At 37.2% G+C, this 6,898-nt stretch overlaps 1 protein-coding gene across 5 annotated transcripts in view; it reads left to right on the top strand.

Annotated features, from left to right (window-relative positions):
• The first annotated feature begins 3,554 nt into the window (after window positions 1-3,554).
• Window positions 3,555-6,898, top strand: part of IL33 (interleukin 33) — a 39,058-nt gene continuing 35,714 nt past the window's right edge. For 3 of the 5 annotated variants that reach the window (XM_027616942.2, XM_027616937.1, XM_027616938.1), the window contains exons 1-2: window positions 3,570-3,604; window positions 5,764-5,954. The gene's annotated coding sequence lies outside the window, so the exon portion shown is untranslated. Of the gene's footprint in view, window positions 3,605-5,763; window positions 5,955-6,898 lie in introns of all 5 variants that reach the window. The other 2 variants (XM_027616941.1, XM_027616940.1) reach the window with 2 other exon arrangements.

The raw sequence follows: 6,898 nt of genomic DNA, 5'->3' as shown, positions 1-6,898 counted from the left end.
TTGAATGTTTGGTAGAATTCACCAGTGAATCCATCTGTTCCTGGATTGTTTTGTTTGTTTGTTTTTGGTTGGATTTGGATTACTGATTCAATTTCCTTAATAGTAATAGGTTTATTCAGATTTTCTATTTCTTCACAATTCAGTGTTGAAACTATAAATTTTTACGCATTTGTCCAATTCTTCCTGGTTGTCTAATTTATTGGTATATAATTGTTTGTAATAGTCTTCTATGATCCTTTGGATTCCTGTGGTATCAGTTGTAATTTTCGTATCTCCTATGATCCTTTGTCTTTCTGTGGTATCAGTTGTAACTTTATTTCTGATTTTATTTATTTGAGCTTTTTCTTTTTTTTCTTGGGAAGTCTAGCTAAAGGCCTGCCAATTTTCTTTATCTTCTTGAACACATTCCAAAACTACATTTTTACTGCCCCCTTTTATGTTTTTGATGTCGTTTCTTACATTTTTTTATATATCCCTTAACTATTATAGTTTTAGTTGATTTTACTACTTTTGTCTTCAAACTTCTTAATAGCTTCATAAGTGATTAATCCTCTGCCTTTATATATTTACCTTTTCCAGTGAGATTTTTCCTTTGTATATCTTATTCTTAGTGCTATTTCTTTTCAGCTTAAAGAAATCTCTTTAATATGTCTTGTATGGCCAGTTTAGTAGCGATGAATGCCTTAGCTTCTGCTTGTCTAGAAAGCTCTTTATCTCTCTTTCAATCTGAATGAAAGCTTTGCTAAACAGAGTATTCTTGGTTTGAAGTTTTTCCCTTCAGGGATTTGAATGTTTCTTTCAACTCCCTTTTGACTTGCAAAATTTTTGTTAAGAAACCTGCTCATAGCCTTATGGGGTTTCCCTAGTATGTAACAATTTGGTTTTTACCTTGCTGTTTTTAGATTCTTTATCTTTAATTTTTGACATTTTAATTATAATGTGTCTTGGTATGGATTTCCTTAGGTTCATTTTATCTAGAGGACTCTGGGCTTCCTGGATTTGGATGTCTATTTCCTTTCCTAGGTTAGGGAAGTTTTCAGCCATTAGTTCTGCAAATAAGTTTCTGTCCCTTTCTCTTTTCTCCTTCTGGGACCCCTAAAATGCAAATATTATTCTACTTGATGTTATCCCAGAGGTCCCTTAAGTTATTGCCATTGTTTTTTTTTTTCCTCTGTTGCTCTGTCTGGGTGGATTCCATTGCTTTATCTTCCAGTTTATTGATTCACTTCTGTCTCATCCAGTCTGCTGTTGAACCCCAGTAGTGTATTTTTAAGTTCAGTTATTGCATTCTTAAACTCTGTGACTTCTTTTTGGTATTTTCTTAAGTTTTCTACATCTTTGTTGAAGTTTTCATTGCGTTCATCATTTCCTCTCCCAAGTTCAGTGAGCATCTTTATGACCATTACTTTGAATTCTTTATCAGGTCCATTACTTATCTCCATATTATTTAGGTCTATTTCTGAGGCTTTGTCTTATTTCTTTTGTTTGGGACATATTTGTGTTTTCTCATTTTGCTTGACTCTTTTTTTATTTCTATGTATTATGTGAAAGAGCTACCTCTTTCTATCTTGAAGCTTTGTATAGATGATGACCTTCTCAGTCAATCTCACCCTAGCTCTTGATTCTCTCTTAAACCTTTGTGATTGTCTAAATAACCTGATTTAGTCTTGATATTCCCTCATTGTTGAGAGTGTGTTAAGACCTGTCAGTGATTCAAAGGTAAGAATCTCATTTAGCACCTAGTTTTGGGCTGACTGGAAACCACACTCTCAGGCAGCAGCTTTTAAAGTATACAAATATATAGTCCTGAGGAGTCACAATCACAGTCCCTACTGGCCTACAGACCAGGAGATATGGAAGTGTACCCTGGGTGATAGTTGCAATAATTGGGGCTCTAGAAGAGTGTATAAGCTCCTTTCTGGGAAGTCCCATCAACCTCTAGCAAGACCAAGGGAGTGTGCAAGGATGGTGTATCCCTGTTTATATTCCCCTCGAAACATTCCTTACCCTCTAGATGTGTGGGATACTTTAAGCCTGTCCCTGAGGCTGAAGCTCCAAGCTAAATAAATAGGCCTTTTTCATAGGAAGACTGGAGTTGTGTTTTAGTCTGCTCTCTGTGCAGTGCCTTGGGGTTGATAGCCTGCCAAAAACTGTCTTTCCAATTGTTACAGTCTTGGCCACCAGGGCCAGGCAATCAAGGAGTGTCCCTTGTGTGGATTGTGCATACCTACTGGTTTGGGCAAGGAAGCTAGAGATTATATGGGTGGGCCACATTCACCAGCTTCAGAAATGCAGTGAGCATATGTCTTCACTGCATGCCCCCAGAGCCTTCAGTAATGTAGTGTGAGAGTTCCTTGTCTGTGCACACACACCAGCTTTGAGCTGAAAGCTGAAATGTGGTAACTACTTGCTCTTGCCCACCCCAGCCAGAAAGTGGGGGAGCACTGCTACTGCCCATGATCTTTGACCTCAGCACATGCTGTACCTGCGTTCTTGCTCCCCCCCATCGCCCCGATCACAGCAAGGTGGTGAGAGGGTGCTGCATTTGAATTCATCTGCCTGTTTTTGCAGACTGTGTGTAGAGTGGAACAATTGTGTCCACCAGCATCTCCCTCTCCAGGAAGCACCTCAATTCCCATGCCCCTCCAGCCAATGCTTCCAGATCAGCAAATGAATGTCCCTCATATAGTATAGGTGCTTTTCAAACCGCTGTTTTTTCACTGGGTCTTGGGGCAAGTAAGACCATATGTGAGCTCTCCAAGAAGAGAATCTCAGTTTCTTATTGCATTCTGGGACCCCTAGACATCAGACGCATTGGTTTTCCAAGCCAGATTTCTGGGGCTTGTCTTTCCAGTGCAGATCTCACAGGCTGTGGCACCCAATATGGGATACTAACCCTCACTCCTTTGGGAAAAGCACCCATCTGGTGACATCCTTCCCTATTGTCTTTTGCCATGCCAGGGGTTGGATTTTTTGTGAGATTGTGTCTCTGCCTCTCCTACCCCATCTTGATGTGGTTCTTTTATCTTTGTTGTATCCTGTTGTTGCTATTCTTTGTTGTGGAGAGCAGTTCATCTAATTTTCAGACCTTTTTCAGAGGGAATCGATTCTTATGTAGCTGTAGATTTGGAGTGTTCACGGGAGAAGGTAAATTCAGGAACTTTTCACTATCACCTTAAAACTCCCTCCAAGAATTTCCATATGAACAGTGCTGAAGGTGAAGTTCAACTCTGAAGACAGCAAAGTTGTAATGTGTTGGGGGCAGGGGCAGAGGAGGATTGTGAGTTGGAGATGGGAGTGGGGTTTGCATATAAGATAATTCTGATGTGAGTTGGAAATAAAAAAAACATAAATCTATAATTGTTGAATTAAATTTTAAGATGGAAATGGGGAGAAGACAGAAAGTAGGAATCTTGAATGTTGACAGGACTGTAACTCTATTGGCTTTTTTCATGTAATTAAAATCCTGCCAAAATCTCACCCTCTCAGATGTTCTTACAGTGCTTTGGTTCTCTGCCAAACTTTGGGTAATAAATAGAATCTGCAAGCTCTCTGAACACAGAGCTGCAGCTTTTCAGAGAAGAAATCAAAACAAGATTACACGGTAAGAATAAAACTAATATTCTTGTACATTTTTTGTCAGGTTTGGTAAAATAAGATCTTGGGAACCATGGGGAACTGGTTTTTATTTCTATAAAATAAAGGATTAGACTGATTTGTTATTTATTGTCAATACCAGTAAAAGTTGATAATAGCAGTTGCTACTAACGTATAATTCCACTTTGATTTCCTTTGGGTGATTTGGAAAACTATTAATAAATTGCTAAAATTGATTATAATAGTCTTTATAGTAAGTTTCCATCCCCCACCACAAAACTTTATAAAACAAGCTGATAATTCTACTCCATACTGCTAATGCTTATCCAAGACAAACCTACTAACAATTGTTTACCAGTGGCTTCAAAAGAGGGGGACAAATAAAAGAACTGAGAGGGGCCATCCTTTCAAAGTCATCTGCTCAAAAAATAAACCATTTATGAAAAAATGAGGAATTGTCATCCTAAATGAGTAAATTCAAAAGCTCATTAGTTTTGCTACTATTCTTCATTTTGACACTTTCTTTAAAAGATTGTTTTATTCACTTTCTTTCTTGCTGTCTGCCTTGTGGCAATTTTTTCTCCTTGCATTTTTCTCTGCCTTATCTTTCCACACATAAATACATGCCTCCAGACTATTTTAATAAAGAAAATGGTAAAAATCCAAACATATCATGGCTGCACAAAATTGATTCCAGGTCACTGGAAACTTGAGAGTTTAGGAGTAGGTGTGATTGGATTTTCCTGACTCTCACTCCCTCCTCAGCTGAAGCTTGAATCATCCCTGTATGCCACTGTGGTCCAGTGCTGTTCCCAATATCCTTTACCTATTGCTTGTCACATTTGTCTTTAGAATACTTTTTGCTCCCAAAAGTCACAGTTCTATGTTCAGAAAACATCAGAATCCTCTATTTCCAAAGTTTGGAGTGCTTGAGAAGAATCACACAGTTGAGTAGTATCCTTAAATAGTTAAGAACTCTCTGCACAAGCATCACTTCCTGCAGCTCAAATTTCATATTTTTTCCATTTTTCTCTGAAAGGATCCCAGATTTCCTACCAGTCCTTCACTGGTAGCAGCATAATTCATTTTCTTAGCAATGATCTAGATATTTTTCTATTTCCCATCACTGTTTAGCTTACAATATCTACAGCCAGAATGTACCTCTTTCTCTTTCCCATTTATAGAGAAGGAAGAATTCTCAGAAGAACTTTTATTTAGGGTTTGAAACAGGGCTGAAAATAAGGCAGGAGATTGAGAAATGGGAGGTGCCACTCCTGGTTAGGTTCAGCAGAGGGTTAAAGAAACAGAGCTTACAACTAACTTCGCGGAATGTGTTTGAGATTCAATTATAAAAGGTTCATCCATGGGGGAATTAAATCATTTCAGGGAAATACTGTGGGGTGTGTATAAGTGTGTGTAGCACTGAAGGGAGGAATAAAAAAATAAACACCAAGGAATATTTATGCCAGTAAATATGATAGCACAAGGCCTTTTTTGGAGATATGCATGCAGAATTAACTCTTCACAGAGAAGTTCTGCAGAGGGGACCTCATTGAGGGAAGAAAAAATATACACTAGGGAATTTTTATGCCAGTAAATCTGACAGCATGAGGTCATTTTTGGAGATGTGAGTGTGACTGCCAAAATCAATGTATCTTTTACTCAACAAGTTGAAATTCTGGCAAACACGGTGGAAATCAAAAGTGTTAGAATTTTTCTTCTTTATATCACAGCTTGTAGCAGGGACCTTTGAAACATTAATACCAAAAATAATTTCCTTGAATAGCAGAAAGAAAACTTAATTCCTTCAAACAAAATGATGGTTGGTTCAAGGATTTCAGGAAATCCTGGTAGAACCTCTTATCTTTTTTCAGTTTCCCTCAGGGTTTTCTGGTGCTGACATTTGCATGCAAAAGTAAGCTTTAAAAGAACACAGCCTTACAGGGCAGCCAAAGTTCATTGTTGAAGGATGGTAATGGGGAAGTAAGGAGTTTGGGCCACTTCCTCCCTATAACAGACTCCTGGTACATACTCACATGCTGGCCTTGTTATTGTCAGTAGATCATGCTATATTCTGTAAAAATGTTTGGTTTTGTTTTTGCTTTATGTGAAGAGTGCAATATAGCATAATAGTAAAAACACACAGATTTTTTTTTTTTTATTCAGACAGGCCTTAAATCCATCATCTATCACTGACTACCTGTGTGATTTTGGATCTTACTTAATTTTCCTGACCCTGAATTTTTTTCCTCTGGTGCAAAATAGAAAACAAACAAAACAGTAACAATAACAAGACATCCTACCTTAGATGTTCTGATACCTATGAAGATAAAGCAAGTCAGAAGCAGTCATTAAAGGTAACTATTGTTAATCACTGATCACATACTAAATATGAGATATTTTCATCACATTATCCCATTTAATCCTCAGAGCATCTCTGTGAGATGACATTCTCCATTTATAAAGTTAAGCAAGAAAAATTTGTAAAGATTGTACTAACCCAAGATAACTCAATCAGTAAATTTCAAATTAGAGGTTAAAACTCAGAGTTATGTCCCATGAAGGAAAAGAACCAAGAAGGAAGATGGATTCCAAACACTTCATTTAGTGAGACTTTAATATTGTAAAGCCATTTTCTATTCAAAGTTTCCATAATTTTCAAACATAAAAATATTAGTGAGATGACATAAAACCTTCCACCTATTTTTTTAGGGTTACATTCATTGACATCTGAGGGAAAAGTTCCCTGCCAGCCACCATTTTCTTATGTAACTTTCTTTCCCATTGGTATTGCCAGAAGCAGGAGGGGTCCACCCACAAACTTGGCTGGGTGCTTTCACTTTTAATTAGCACAATAGTCTACATCTAATTCCTCTTCACTTTGAACACCTTATTAATTAGATGATTGCCACAATTTTCCCCAGCAACACTAGTGCATCTGAAACTTTTTGCAATCATAATAATGTTTTGCTCATTACTTCTCTTGAATTTCCTAGCAAAGATTCAATATTTTTTTTAAAAGACTTTGATAGAACTTCATAGAACTTCATAGTTTTGCATGTCTGCTGTGTTCAAATATCAACCACTCTCACTTCTTAGCCTGTTGGCTCTATCACTGGCAGTTGTTTCAGAAATATTATCTAAGCAGTTAACATTTTTTTCCTTAGGAGATTGTGTGCTTTTTCTCTTGTGTTCTTTGGGGGCTTATTATATACAAACATGAATATTCCCTTAGCCTGAATTTATTAGTCCCAAAATTTTTCCTTCCTGAGGTTATATTTTTCCATTATCTTTTATGTAT

The sequence above is a fragment of the Zalophus californianus genome, chromosome 13 (assembly GCF_009762305.2).
Source record: "Zalophus californianus isolate mZalCal1 chromosome 13, mZalCal1.pri.v2, whole genome shotgun sequence".
NCBI lineage: Eukaryota > Metazoa > Chordata > Mammalia > Carnivora > Otariidae > Zalophus > Zalophus californianus.
This window is presented reverse-complemented; position numbering and strand designations above follow the sequence as displayed.